We start from the raw sequence: 14,496 nt of genomic DNA, 5'->3' as shown, positions 1-14,496 counted from the left end.
GGACATGCAAATGATACTGTATCTCGCAACTGAAGCTTCTTTTTGAATACACATCAGAGTTTTGTGCAAAACTTAATAGCATTAACAAAGAAAACTATTTACATTTTTGTTTAGATCTCTGCTCATCTCTAAGGCAGAATGAGAAAAGCCTGAAATACTTCAGTTTTAACTCTTTCCACATGGATCTTAATAAAGCATAACCCTCTGTTTTTCTTTCTCCTGACTCATTAAGCTGTTAATCTGAATATCGCTTCATGAAACAGTGACTGCACTCAGAGGAAAACTTGAAATTACTAAATAATTATTTAGTATTGATAAGGTTAACTTCTGGTCCTAGGCATAGTAGTTCCTTCTGTTGAGTATGATGCACTTTGACCAGAACAGAAAGACAACCAGTTTGAGGATTCATTTACGCCCAGGATTGTGATCTGGCAACCCGAACTGAGTTTCCAGTAATATCTAGGTTTATATTTAAGAGTCAAGAAGGTGCAGAGTCTGGAACTTTAAAGAGCTCTTAAAATAGAGGTTATAAAGAAGGAATAGTACTAAAATGACACTGTTGCTTAGGAGTTACGTTATTTGACTAAGTAGGTTTTAAAGATGTGTCCTGGTGTGGACTTAAAATCCTGTTACAGCGTTTTGTGGTGTGACCCATCAAAGCCATCAGACTGAGGATAGAGAGCCAGCATGTGAGAAGCAGATTTAAGTCCTTTTAAAATTCCTTTGTCTAAAACCAAACAGTCATTTACGTAGCCATCTCAGAACTTTTATTTTATTTGAACAGATAGGGAGGGATTCTTATCATACAGAGTAGGCTGGTGGGTGGAATTTCTTTAAATCTTGCAGCGAACTTCTAGTATGTAGTAGCTTGCAATTGCTGAAAACCACACCTGTCTCCTGAATCTGTTGTAGCAGATATTCAAGGTTAGTAGTCTTGATTTTTGTCTTCCCTGTCGACATCAGTTCTCATGAACAGACTGCTCAAAGGTATTTTTTTTGAAGTATTATTCAATACTGAATCCACACAATGAGGATTAGGTACTTCAGAATTCATTTCACATTGGACTTAAAAGCAAGGTCAAAGACTCTGCAGAGGAAAGGTAAAGTCACTACACTGCTGACTACAGTGAAGCAAATAAATGTTCCACCCTTATAGCTTAGCTCTAGTAATGCATTTTGTCCTAGACATCCAGCAAATTAAGCTGTTTAAGTCTTGGGCTGTTTGTGAATATATTGGCATCTAGAAGACTGAGATGGATTTTTAAAATGCAACCAAGTATCTACAGAGCACTTGCTTAAGACTTGCAAGAGTCTTCCTTGTGGCTTAGTTTAGCGTTTAAACTTAAGTATCTGTAAGTTATAGTACGCCTCCACTGTATTTAATACTTTTCAGGTTGCAATAACTAGTAAATTTATTGGAAACATTTTTTCATGGCCTCCATTAACCAGGTTAAGCTGTTGGTGTGTAACTTGTGTAACCAGCATACTCCCTTGTACTTAAATAGGCAGGTTTTTATTATCTTTGATTAATCCTCATGAATTTACATGAGGGTAATTTCATGTGCCCACAACCTAAAATTAAAACACCTAAAAGGTGTTGTGATTTTTTTTTTTTTTTAAAATAAATAGCCTGGAGTCTGTGGATATGGTTCAGAATAATTTGTATTTGCATGCATGTGTCTAACCCAAGAGTTATTGTGGTCATATCAGCTTGGGCTTACAGGCAATTGAATTTACAATTGATTGGTAGTAGGTATAAATTGAAATCACTTCTTACATTGCTGAATTGATCTCTGAAGTTATCTCATAACATGCTCTTGCAGCTGTTTACTTCTCTGCTACCCATGTTTTGCAGCCTGACCTAGTGCAGCAAAATCCTGCTCTGACACTCACATTTGCAAGCGTAAGGAAATGAACAGCAAAGTTGCATCAGTGCAAATGTTGAGAAATTCAGAAAATGCTCTCTGAGACTGCAGGCGTCCTGCCAGGTTCTGTGCTAAACAGTTTACCGGGTACTTGAGGACAAACTTGTCATACCACTAGCCTTTCCAGGCTCGACAGCAAACTGGGAGTGACTACAAGGTCATGTTCTGCCTGTAAAGGTTTTCTGTCTTACTCAGATTTTGCTGCTGTTTTCTTTGTTTCGGGTGAATGTGGAAAACAGCTGCACAAGTTCGAGTCCATTGCTTTTGGATAAAATGGCAGATACACTTTGTAGAAAAGGAACCAGATTTATTACAAGATGTACTTTTTATTGAATGTAGTAAGGGTTATTTTAAACAAACAGTTGTAATGGGGTAGTGCAGAACATATTGCTACATGAATTCCAAAGATTGAATGTATTTTTGACTGATTTCCTGAGGAAGCCAGGCTTTTAAAATAAAACCATGCACTGTGTGGTTGCATCTTGCACCCACTGTATGTTCCAGCAACATTAACACACCACATGCCATTTTTAAAACTCTTGAGAACTGGGAATTTAAATTTGTCCTAAACATTTTGTGAAAATAGCTGGATGGAGGTAGGGGACAGACTGTGTGTTGTTACTCTCCTGGTCAGGTAAGGAACAGGCTGCAGCCTGAGCAGCATACTCTTACCGGGCTATAACAGCTACATGTTGGGGCGGGGAGGAGAGAAACCTCCATTAACACCCAGCCCTTCAGAAAGAGATTGCATCCAGTTAAGTGGCAGAAAATCCAAAACTGAGCAGAAGTTGGGAAAACTTTGGCTTGGTTCTGCTGCTCGTGAAAGAATTCTCTTCCATGTAAATTGTTCATTTGTTGTGAAATTGTGCAAAAATAGAAGTGTTCTTGTACAGTTCTAAGTTTGTCTATCCTTTGATGTGTTTCCAAAGCCAGCGTAAATTCAGGATCTTAAATCTTGCTTTGATGTAAGAAAAAAGATGTGGTTTAGTAAGTATTAAAATTAAATCACAGTAAATCACAGGACTGAGGTATTAGTAATGGTTTTGAATAAACCAAAGAACAACATACTATTGTCTTGAATGAAATATGTAGTTTTTCACTAAAACCACTTCAACATCAGAAGGCTTGGAAGCAGGCCAACTTAATGTCATATATAGAAAAGGAAGAAAAGCGTGGGTGTAACAACATTGGGGAAAGTCCATAGTAATTAAGTTAATTGAAAAGACATTAGTGGGTATAAAGCATCTAGTAGTGAAAATTATGAGGAACTTGAACTGTTAGTGTGTTTTGGAAGAAATGGCTTAGAGAAATTGCTTGAGGTGTAGACCCTCAGAGGTCTTTGTGGATGCTTGGTCTCCGAGGAGAGGTTTGTCCCTTAGATTAGTTCTAGCACCGTCCCTGCCAAGACTGTAGCAACTGAGCAAAGGTAAGTAATGAAGCAGTGATTAAAAGATCTCTGTGTGGGTGACTGGACTGGACCAACTGGGCTGTACTGGAGAACAGGAGCAGTGGAGCTGTGTTGGTTCTGATCCAGGACCCTGGCTGGTTCCCTGGCCAACTGCAGATGTGTGAAAACATGGCACACGGAGAACCTGAGGGTGTATCTTACGCTCTTGATGGCTTTCTGAGCTGGAGGTGGAGGCTTGGTACTTACTGTCCTGTTCTTCCAGGAGTTTGTGAATGCTGAAAAGTTCAAAATGATTTAAAGAAGTGATCGAACAGTGCTGTCCTGTGGCAAGGACACCATTGTCTCTACGACATTTAGTTAAACTGTGTGCCACTGTTCTTTTGCTCTAAACGTGTCAGTGGGAATTTTAATTTTAGTTTACCTAGTTCTAGTGTTGGAAGAGATAATAGCTAGCCATGAGGCAATGAATAAAATGTAATTGGTTCTCATTTTACAGCCCACTGTTATATACAGCTTCTGTATCATTTCTCCTGGCAGATGAGTCCTTGGCCATTTAATCATTCCTCATCTAAAAGCCATTGCACACATAAAAAAACCCACCAGCCCATCTTCAAGATACGGGTGTTTGCTGGGTCTCTGCAGTGGATTAGTGGTTTGGGGGCTGCTTTCTTGCTTTCCTAATGATTTTTAACTCTGTGCTTGCTTTTATGACTGCTGGTGGGCTGTCGTTTACGCAGAGCAGCTCCTTACGCTCCCGAGATCTTGCTTCTGAGTGCTAGTATGTAGTTCAAGGCTAATTGTTCTCTGTGTAAAATTGGAATGGTGTTTCTTCTTGCACAACTTTTAAATCTCTTTATTGGTTATCCTTTTCCATACTGCTGCTGAGACACTCCCTAGCACAGGGCCCGCCTGCAGCCATTCTGAATAACCCTCTGTCATCAACAGACCGTTATATTTCTGCTCACTCCCTTTTCAGTAGTATTTATTGATGTGTTGGGTGATAGGGCTACAAAACCGGTCCCCTTGTAACTTCATAGCAGCTTCCTTCCATGGACAAAATTAATGATTCTTCCCACACCTGCCTGTTTATAAGCAAGTCTTTATATACGGACTTACCTCCAGACCTCATGTTAAGATCTTGCTGAATGTCTTTTGGGAATCAAAATGAGTTTATATCAAAAAGGTAACTTTCTGTCATCTCCATGCTCTTTGATTTCTTTAAAAAACTCTAGAAGATAAGAGTTTGATTAAAAAAAGAGTATGGCGCCTCATTATAGATGCTAAATGGACTATTCTCCAAGGTGTTTATTTGTGTTTCTGTTTGTTTATTATTCTTCCTACCAATGTGCTCAGCACAAATGCCAGACTACTCTGGATTTCCTCGGATTCATTTAAAAAAATTATGTCGTGCTTACCGCTTTCACATTTCCTAATACCCAGGCAGTTTTAAACTGAGGTTACCCTCCACAGTGAAAGTACAGTAATTTAATACTTAAGTCAATTTAGTTTACGCTTTTTGTTCCATAACTCCTGGGGATGCAGTAGGGATGTGGAAGGTCTGGTGATCTCATTGCTTGTAACTGACTGCGGTGGATGATGGCCGTGGCGGCTCTGTAGCGGCGAGCTGTCTCTTCCAGCAAGTTAAACCTGCAGCATATGCTTTCCAGAGCTGTTGGAACCACTACTCATGCTGTGCATTAGGTTCCTCCACATGGTTCTACTAGTCCCTGTGTATCTTGTAATTTTTTTTTTTAATTCTCTGGAGCCCACCTTACAGATATAATTAAAGATTTTTTTGTTGGTAGCTGGAGTATAGATCTGAATGTTGTTTCATCGGAAGTCTTAAGTCAGTCTTAAGTACTGCTTATGTTTTGTGATAGAATAACTTTCATTTGAAAACCTTCCTAAGGAGAAGAAAACTCTCGGGCTCAGAGAAACACCACTCACCCCTCAGCCAAAAAAACTCCAGGGCACAGTGATGCCTTGCAGTCACAGCTAGTGTACAGTTTTTACTCTGTGTTTCTCAAACTTTGATTGCAGCAAACCAGAGCAAATCTTCAGCAGAGGCTTGGCTGTGCTTAAACATTTTTTATTTTAATCAATTTTTTCCAACTAGGTAGAGGAAATTAGAAGGGTCTTTAGGAAACGGTGAATCCAGTGTTTGCTAGATGTACAGTGTACTATTTCCTCGTATGATTTAACTTATATTTTATAAATACAAAAATATTTTGTGGTCTGTGTTCATCACACTTTTTTAACTTGGTGCAAGATAATAGTGATGGATCATGGAGCCCTTGCACACACAATTCTGTCATATTACTTGTGGTTTATCAGTTCTTCAGATAACTACCCAGATTCCGTGCGTATATGAGCTTGTCTGCATGTTCCGACTCATTTTGGAGCTTTAGGGTTTTTTCTTCTTTCTGCTCAACATCTAAAAGTTCCCTAACAAAAGACTGGAGGTGATTGCAAAGAATTTCTGAATATGCAGAGAAAAAATCTGATGTGACCTTTAGAGAAATGGAAACAAGGGTGAATTTTAGCATCCAGTCAAGACCAATAAAATTGAAGTTCCAGTCCTTATAAGGATGAAAAAGATGGCACAAGTCACTGAGCTTCCTTTATTCTGCACTAGAACATGATTTAAGCCTTTTGAGAAGCTTACTGAATTTTTTTGATGCTGTTTTTTATTTTCCTGCATGTCATTACAAGATGTTTTCATAGAATGCTTTAAAAATAAATAAATAAAATTATGGTAATACTATTCTTTTCTAATTTATCTAAGCTATTCCTATTGTATTTTAATTTGCTAATGTGCAAGTATAAATGCTGCTGTTCCCCTGCTGCTTCTTTATTAAGTGAAGATTTGTGTTTGAGGAATGCTTTAAAACAAAACGAAAGCTTATCTGTGGGGTGTATGCTTAAAATGGCCTGTCTTAATTTTTCTCTATTATGTGCAACAGCTATTTTAGTCTTCTCTTTTTCCTATACTTTTGGTCTTAATAATTAAAAAAAAAAAATATACTTGAAATCACTTAAGCCCAGATTTTCCAGAACTTTGTAGCCTCAATGAGTAGAGGTCCGAAAGAGAATTCGTTACTGTGTGAAACCAAATTAAATGCACATTTGATTCTTGGAGCTTGTTTTCCCAGGCTGTGTGGGAGATGATTGGGAACCGCAGCAGGTCGTGATACTGGGGATCCAGTGCTGACTGTAACCTGACTGGCCAGGTCCTGCTCCTCAGCTGCCGTCGTAAGGAGGGTGTGATTTAGGTGTACATAGAACTTACTATCTCTGTCAGTGCCACTGTGGGTAATTTTTCTTTACACTAATCTGCTATATATTTATGCCATCCTTATGAAGAAGTTTTTTTGTTTGAAGTTTTTTAATAAGCCCTCAGCAAGGCTGATGGTAACACAGTGTTCCCACCCCATTGCTGTAAAAATCCAGTGTCCTTACAAAGTCTGGCTCATGTTGCCTTTTTCTGAGGGTTTTGTTGAGCCAGTGTGCTATTCTCTACTACTAATGGGATAGTTACCGCTCTGCGATACTGCTGGCGTAGTAAGTAAAGCCTGGAGCCACGCTCAGAGTTCAGAATTGCTTTTTCCTGTGCCATAATTCAGAGTCAGACTTTAACATGCTGGTTACTCAATTAAAAAGGACTTATTTCAGTTTTTCCTAACATAGCTATTTTATTCCACATTGTGAAAGTCACAGGATAAGAAAGCACAAGGGTTTTCATTGTGTAGTTTAACTGGCATATATCTCATTCAGTGCTGAGCATCCCGAAAAACACTGTAAACATGCATTGTTGCTCCGTAATTGATCATTATTATCTAATAAAAATATAGAAAAGAAAACAAACAAATGAAGATGTTTTGATTCTGTCAGGAGTTAAATTGTAACAACTGGAATAATGATACGTTAAGGTAGTCCTCCTGGTGAATAGCTCTAAAATAGTAAAAAAGAAATGTTCCTCATCTCTCCACTTTGTGATGGAGACACAGCTTAGCAGAGTTCTTAGGCAAGGCTGAAAATCAAGCCAGAAGCACATGTGTGTAGGTGGGGTAGAGGTTTAAATTTCTCCTGTAATCTCCAGTGTTTTCTCCATAATTCATTTTCCTACACACACACCCCCATTCCTGGACCTTTTAATTTTCTGAATGGTTATATTACTCAAAATTTCTATTTAAATATGTTAAGCTAAATAAAGTAACTGTAACATCAGTCTTTGAATGGATTATGTTTTGCTTGGGCAGACTAGTGCTGTCATTTTGGCAGTGCTGTTTTTCATTGTTTTGTGTGCTTCCAGTGCGTTAAACAGTTCAAAAAAAGTAAATCTTCTGTGATGCTGCTTTGCTGTGTAGCATAATGTGGTCATCCAGTTCTATGGCTGTGAAACTGTTTGACATATATATGTCTATTTTTTATGTCTAAGCCAGAGTTTGTTCCAGACATTCAGAGGAACATGTTGCATCAAACTGGCAGTTGCCCAGTAAAAGGTGGGATCTGAATTAATTCAGTTTTATGTTTTTCACTTAAAGGATGACTAATTCCAGGATTTTTAGTGTTCATCATTAACAGGTCTTCAGACATCTGAGAAACATCTCCGGATGCAATTGTTTGTTTTTTTAAATTATTCTTTCCATATAAGATACTGATCTGAATTCTCTTACTGTGAAAATGGTAGTTAATGTGCTGTAACACCTAAGCTTTTGCACTGCCCTGTGTTGCAGAGTGGCTCTCCTGCATGTTGGTGTTGCTGGTAGAGGTTGTGGCCATCAGGTTTAACCATGGGATGGTTCGCACAGTTGCAGTCCTGGGGACTTGCTGAGATTCTCCTGTAGTGAAGAGGTGGCAGTCAGGAACTCGGAAACGCAGAGACGGGGGTGGTATAATCAATCCCTGGAGCACCCTACCCTGAATTGGGTAAATTATTTTGTCTGTTGTAGAAATAATCTGTTTCTGACGTTACTGTGCTGCTGTGTTAGAATGGAGCTGAAGGAAGCAGCATGGATTTGCTTCTTTCCAGGGCCAGCTTCACACGGAACCTCTGCCATGCCTTTGAGAAAGTTTTAACCTTCAGCAGTCAGTTTGATGTAACTGACTACAGAAGTTTTGTAACAATTTTCCTTTCATTTTAAAACCTGCTATTAGGTCTCTTCTCCCCCTTTCCCCCCGCCCCCGGTTGTTCTGCTCTCTCCATTCTCACAGACCATGCCAGCTAAACTGGCTCGTGGAGCAACAATAATGATTTTGAGCAGTGACCTTGATCCCTTGAGCGGTAGCAAAGTGGTTTGTGCGCTGGACTGGAGGCTCCGGTGTGCCCACAGCCAAGAGGGGTGGTGTGAAACCTGTACATCTTCGGCCCTTGAAACTGGTGGTTTCGTTACTCTTGTTTTTTTGTAACTTGTTTCTTTGTAAGGCTTTTTATATATCTGTTTTTCAAATTTGGGCATTGTTCCAAAAAACACTCTCTTGGAATAATTAGATTGCTTTGATTCCTTTTAATTAAATCATGTTAAGAAGGCTGTGTGCATGGCAAAGTCTCGGGTTTAATGTGTTTTCTGCATTTGGAAACTGGGATTCAAATCTGATCCGAGTCACAGTGCAGCAGCTGCACGCATCCTGTGATGTCCCATTTCTGCAGAGGTTCACCTTGAACAGTAGAGTTGCTTTGAAGAATAGAGCAGAAAAGACTATAAATCATTATGAGGAAGAATTGGGCTATGTTGGGAAAAAATGTTTATACTGAAAAGGGAAATGCAGCACTTGCCAAGGCTTTGGAGTATCTGCCATGGAAAGGCTTTAATGCAGGTTAGATGATCAGTTGTCAGGAAGGGTGTGGAGGCAGTTGATTCTGCGTCAGAATAACGGATAGGGTTAGATTACTTCATGAAATACAGCCCAGCCTTGCTTTCTGAGATTATATGGGACTAAACAATGAGATGACAGGGCACACAATAGGAAACCTTTCAGTTCATTGTATTGTATGTATCTTGCGTATCAACTGACAGTTCTATTGTGAACTTTCAAAACTTAAATGCTACAACTATATTGATTCAATTTTGTTTATTTTATCTGTGGCAGTAACTCTGAAACGGTGAGTTTTTTGCTTTGTGTATGCTGTTTTGCATGTGGAATTCTTTGCCACCCCAACAGCTGTTGTAACAACAAAACAAAACACATATTCAGCAAAATAAAACTTAATTGTAGATTGTAGGTGGGATCACGCATGTGGCTGCTTCTGTAAGGAGGTATGTAAAAGACAGTTCCAGTATAAAATACTGAACTTTGGAGTAATTTCTTCTGTTGATGAATTTGGAACATACCTGCAGGTGCTAAGTGGAGCAGCAGTGCCAGTGAGTCTCTCAAGAAGAGCAGACCTGTTCCTGTTTGGGGGAATCTTTTACCTGACAGTGTGTCAGATGGTAAGGGTGGTTTTGGTCCCTTCAAAGAGAGGTGGGAGTGAGGGGAGGGCAGATATGAACAGAAACAGACCTGTGATTTCATGGAGAGCTTCCTCAGTCCTTACACAGTGAATTTCAGGCCGTTCCACGCTGTTTGCCAGCGTAATTTTATCCCCTAGCCACTTCTCTCACGACGTTTCTTGCTGGTGCCCTGTGGCTCCACTCCAGTCAGTCTCGTAGAGCTTAATCTGCAGAATGCTAAGGGCCTTAAATCCTGCTTAACCAAGTTATGTCTGACCTTTTCTTAACTTTTAAGTGTGCGCCCCTGACCTTGTGCAGATGACGCCTTTTCTCCACTCAGATGAGCACAATTTTTCCCTCTTTACCTTCCTTGCAGCCGTACGCACTAGTTAATGTCTCTTTGTAGCAGCTGGGGAAATCACTGGCATAGTGATGTCCTTCAGCCTGGACTCACCAAAAGCATCACCCCTCAGCATATGAAGTTACTAGGGAAAGCAATTTGGGGATATGTGCCAATATGAGTTGTAAATAGTGAAGTATGAATTTATTTTTATGGAAGCTGTGCCCATCAGGTTTAGTAAGGTATTTTAGTGAGTGACTTTAGGCTTTTGTTATGCAGAATGAAAAGAGGGCAGTATTATCTCTTGTAAATAGCAAAGGTTATGAATGCCAACAGATACATTTTTCATATAGTCCGTATCTGCTGTGCTGAGTGTTGCTGTTTTGGCATAGAATCGCACGCATGCTGTGGTCTGTCATGTGGAGACTTTCTGGAACCAAGACTGAGGTCTCAGGCTGCAGGGATATAAAAGATCAAGAATTTTATAACTTGAATTTTATAACTTTAATGGGAAAATAGGTTTATCCTTGGATTTTTTAAGAGGAGAAGAATTCATCTCCCTGATGAAAATGCTGTAGGGCTCTAGCATGCATATGTCACCTTGCTGGGCTGAGCGCCAGCGAGGATGGAAACCTGGCCCGGCTTCCAAAGCTCTTTTTCTCCCCATTGCCCGTTAATGGTTAAGCAACATCAGCAACTTAAATCACTTATTCTCAAATTGTCACCTTTAGCACTCCACATTTCTTCCTTTTTATAGGACCTAATCCTGAGGTGAGTTTCCTGAACTCAGCATCTGGCAGGGTTGAGCACACCAGCGTTTGGAAGGCGGGTAATGAGTCAGGTTCTGGTGTCTTGAAAAAGCACTTTGTCACAGAATTGCTGAGCCTCTGCAGCCCCTGCTCTTTTGAGCATCGCTTGGTGATAGCCTGGGAAATGGGCCTGTAACTTTGACTTTTCCCCGTTGAGTTATGTTTTGGCCCCATTCGAAGTAAAAGAAAAAACTTGTCATTAGGTGATGTTTCCAAAGCACAGCCAGTAATTTAAACGCAAAATCCACAGAACTGTGGGAAATACTTTATGTAGCCAATACATACTGACATTTCCCAGTGGGATAGAGGTTGATGAACACAGTGAATTGGTTTTCCCCCTCCAGACAGACTTGTCTTGGAGAGGTTACTGCTATCACCTGCTAATCAGTAATCATGTGGGTGTTTTATTTATCCTTCGAAAGAAATAAATCCCTCCTGAAACAAATGGGACAATGTCTGTGCTTTATTGCTGCTGCTTTTAGTGTTGGAGCCCTGGTGTCGCCAGCACAGCCCCTCTGGTGAGGCTGGGTTAGGAGCTGACTAATTCAGCTGTAACTCGGCTTTATTTGCCCACTGACGGTTTTCCTCTGGTGTTTGTTCTCCCAGCCCTGCTTGTTACACCGGTAGTGCCAGCCCTGCGCTGCTGGCTGCCTTGGACCTTGCTCACTCATCCTGGTGACAATGACACTGAGCCGGTATAGATCCTCGTAACAGTTTCAAAATCATATAGCCAGAATGTTGCACTTGTCTTGAGGAAGAAGATGATACGGTTTTGATAGATTGCATCTTTAGAGGATCCCCATTTTCTTTATTGAAGTTGATTGCTTTGATTTTATTGTGATAGGAAATTTGGAAATAATTTGGAAAGTAATTCTGAGGGAGCATGTCAATAGGCAATCAGCATAACTGCTTTAGAGTAAAACTGTCTCACTTTACATTTCAGTGTTAAGCATGGTTAATGCTAATGTATACAGCAAAAACATCTGACTAATACATTTGGTATTCAGCCCCAAACTGTTTTCTTTTCCTGTTCTGGGTGCCAGAACTCTTGTCGACTGAAACTCCTCCTGTTTCCTGCAAGTTTGTCAATACACTGTTTTGTCAATCCAGAAGTTTCTGGCACACTGAAAATTGAAATGTCTTAAAAATTAACATAATAACTGTATTTTTAAACAAGTATACAGGAAAAAAGGTTGGATGAACCAATGAGTATTTCATAAAAAGTGTGGCAATATTACATAAACAAGCAAAACTTTTAATTTTGCCTGTGTGAGCAGAATAATGACGATGGTCTGGGTCAGGCTGCCACAAAGTTACTGCTTTTGACAGCAGCTCTTCAGTGAGACACTGAGGTGATCAGAAAATCAAATTCACGCCAAAAAGCCAGCTGACATCACCATCAGCACTTTCATGCTTGTCCATCATGCTCTGGTCAGGCTTTTTTGACAGTTCTAATGCTACAATTGCAACATCAGCTGGGAGCAACAGATACAGCTGGGCATCATCTGCAGAGGAATTGAAGTCTAGATTGTCTTGTCTGGTAATTGCATCAGGAAACACAGACTTCTTGCCAAACACCATAAAATATCAGTCATCAACACATAATAGAAGGCAGGGAAGGCCAGCATGGTCTTCAGATGCAGTAACAATCCGAAACTGATCAATAGCTCATGAAACCAAAGGGAAAACAAAACATAAAGCCTTGTTTGTGTCCATGTGATTTCAACAGAAGCTTCTGAGGTTAAGCCCAGCAGACCTTTTGAGGGTTTCAGTTAGGAGCTCTGTTACCTTTTGCGCTAACTGCTGCTTGAAAGGATCTGTCTGGAAATGGAAGGGAAGGAATACAGCGTGCTGCCAGGGAAGACAAATGAACAATGATGGAAGGAAATAAAGGAGGGTGACGAAAGGAAACTATTCATCAAAAGGGTGGTGATGCTAAAGTGCAAAGAGCTCATATGAGAACTAAACCTGTGTTTAAAAAATGCTTCTTCATACTGTAAAAGGAAAGATAAAACTGGTGAATCCTCCTGGACTTCAGCTCATCTGGGTGTCAGCCGTGATGAATGTGATGGGACACTGTAGAGGTGGTCATCAGTAGTGTGCTTTCTGCTGCTGCGTAGGAGTGGCAGCCCATGGCTTAGCAAGGTTTTTATGCTGTTTCTCTATGTCCTTCTAGAAGACCTTCTTTTTCTGTAGTTCTGTTCTGGAAGGAGGCCTTATTTGTTTTTAACAGTTATTAAAGATAACACCCTGTCCCACAGAACATCACATAAACCAGTAAGCTCCTCCTCTTCCCCCACCACTAACTCCCCATGCCCCAGTCAGATGCACAACATGTCTTGTAACAACTGTATTTACTTTCCTGGAGTTTTTTGCATACCAATGAAGAAAGTCTTTTTAGGGGGAGCGAGGGGGGAAAGAAGAAAAAAAGACACCACCTGGTCTAGTCTGTTACTCAGATGCCTGTTTCTTATATGCGCATGAATGATGTGTAATAAACACATGCCTGAAAGTCCTGAGCTTACAGGTAGGACTAAGACTGTTGGCATATTTACAGGCTCCCTTCTGTCCTTTTTATTCTTCTCAGCCTTGTGTTTCTTAGTGTGCAAATGATATGTTTACAGTTTGGATCTTTAGGTCTACATGCTTTAGTTTTAGAGTATGAGTTCACCTCCATTAATTGCGAGTTGTATTTAATATTTATGCTGAAAGGACGTGAGAATTGTTCAGATGAGTGTGTTCTCCTCTGAAAAAAAGGAGCTGAAAAAATTACCAACCACTCTGGTTATAGTATCTTGTAAAGATGCCAGCAGGCAGAATGTAATTAAGGTGCACAATTTTGCAAATCAGCACCTTCATAACAACACTGAAAGGAGAGAGAAAAAGGTGTGGGGGGGTCTGTGTTAAGATTAATATAGCCTCTTATCTTTACTTAATGCGCAAGTTCCCAAAAAGGATGAGTGTGTCAGATCATTGGTTCTTTCTTAGTATTTTTTTCTCCTTTTCACTTGCTTTGCTTCATTGTTGTAATCATGTAAATGATGCCATTCATTGTATCTGTCTTGCCTATTGGCTTGAGATGCTGAATGTTAATTGAGCAGCATGATATCTGTTTTTCAAGCTTCATAGATAAGCAAACCATTTTTATATAGAAGTGCTTCATCCTCTTTTACTATGTCATTTTAAGACTTTCTTATCTTTGCCTGTCATAGAAGAAAACCTAAAAAGCCCAAACTTCTGAGACCTTGATCTAGTTTGTAAACAGGCTTTCAACAGCAGATATTTGTAGAGGCACGCAGTTGTCCTGCTCTTAAACTTGGTTCTTTATTTCAATATATTGACTTCAATTTTTTTAAGCCCTTGTGATTCTGGATTCTCAGTCTCTCTCTGCAGTTCTGGAGAAGAGAGGAAGAAACAGGCTTTTGTCTTTCAAAGGACAGTTGAAAGACTTTTTGTTGTTATTTGGCCTTGCTTCAAGAAAATGCACGTTTGAGTATGACAAACTAGCTACTACATAGGCATCATGAACTTAGTGGAGTAAAAATGTTTTCAAAGTATTGAGGGTTTAACAGTTTGTTTTCTT

The 14,496-nt window shown here is 39.8% G+C and overlaps 1 protein-coding gene across 4 annotated transcripts in view; it reads left to right on the top strand.

Moving 5' to 3' along the window:
• Nucleotides 1-14,496, top strand: part of RPTOR (regulatory associated protein of MTOR complex 1) — a 174,221-nt gene that overhangs the window by 43,969 nt on the left and 115,756 nt on the right. The window lies entirely within an intron of this gene.

This window comes from Falco punctatus (assembly GCF_963210335.1).
Source record: "Falco punctatus genome assembly, chromosome: 1".
NCBI classification, from domain to species: Eukaryota; Metazoa; Chordata; class Aves; order Falconiformes; family Falconidae; genus Falco; species Falco punctatus.
This window is presented reverse-complemented; position numbering and strand designations above follow the sequence as displayed.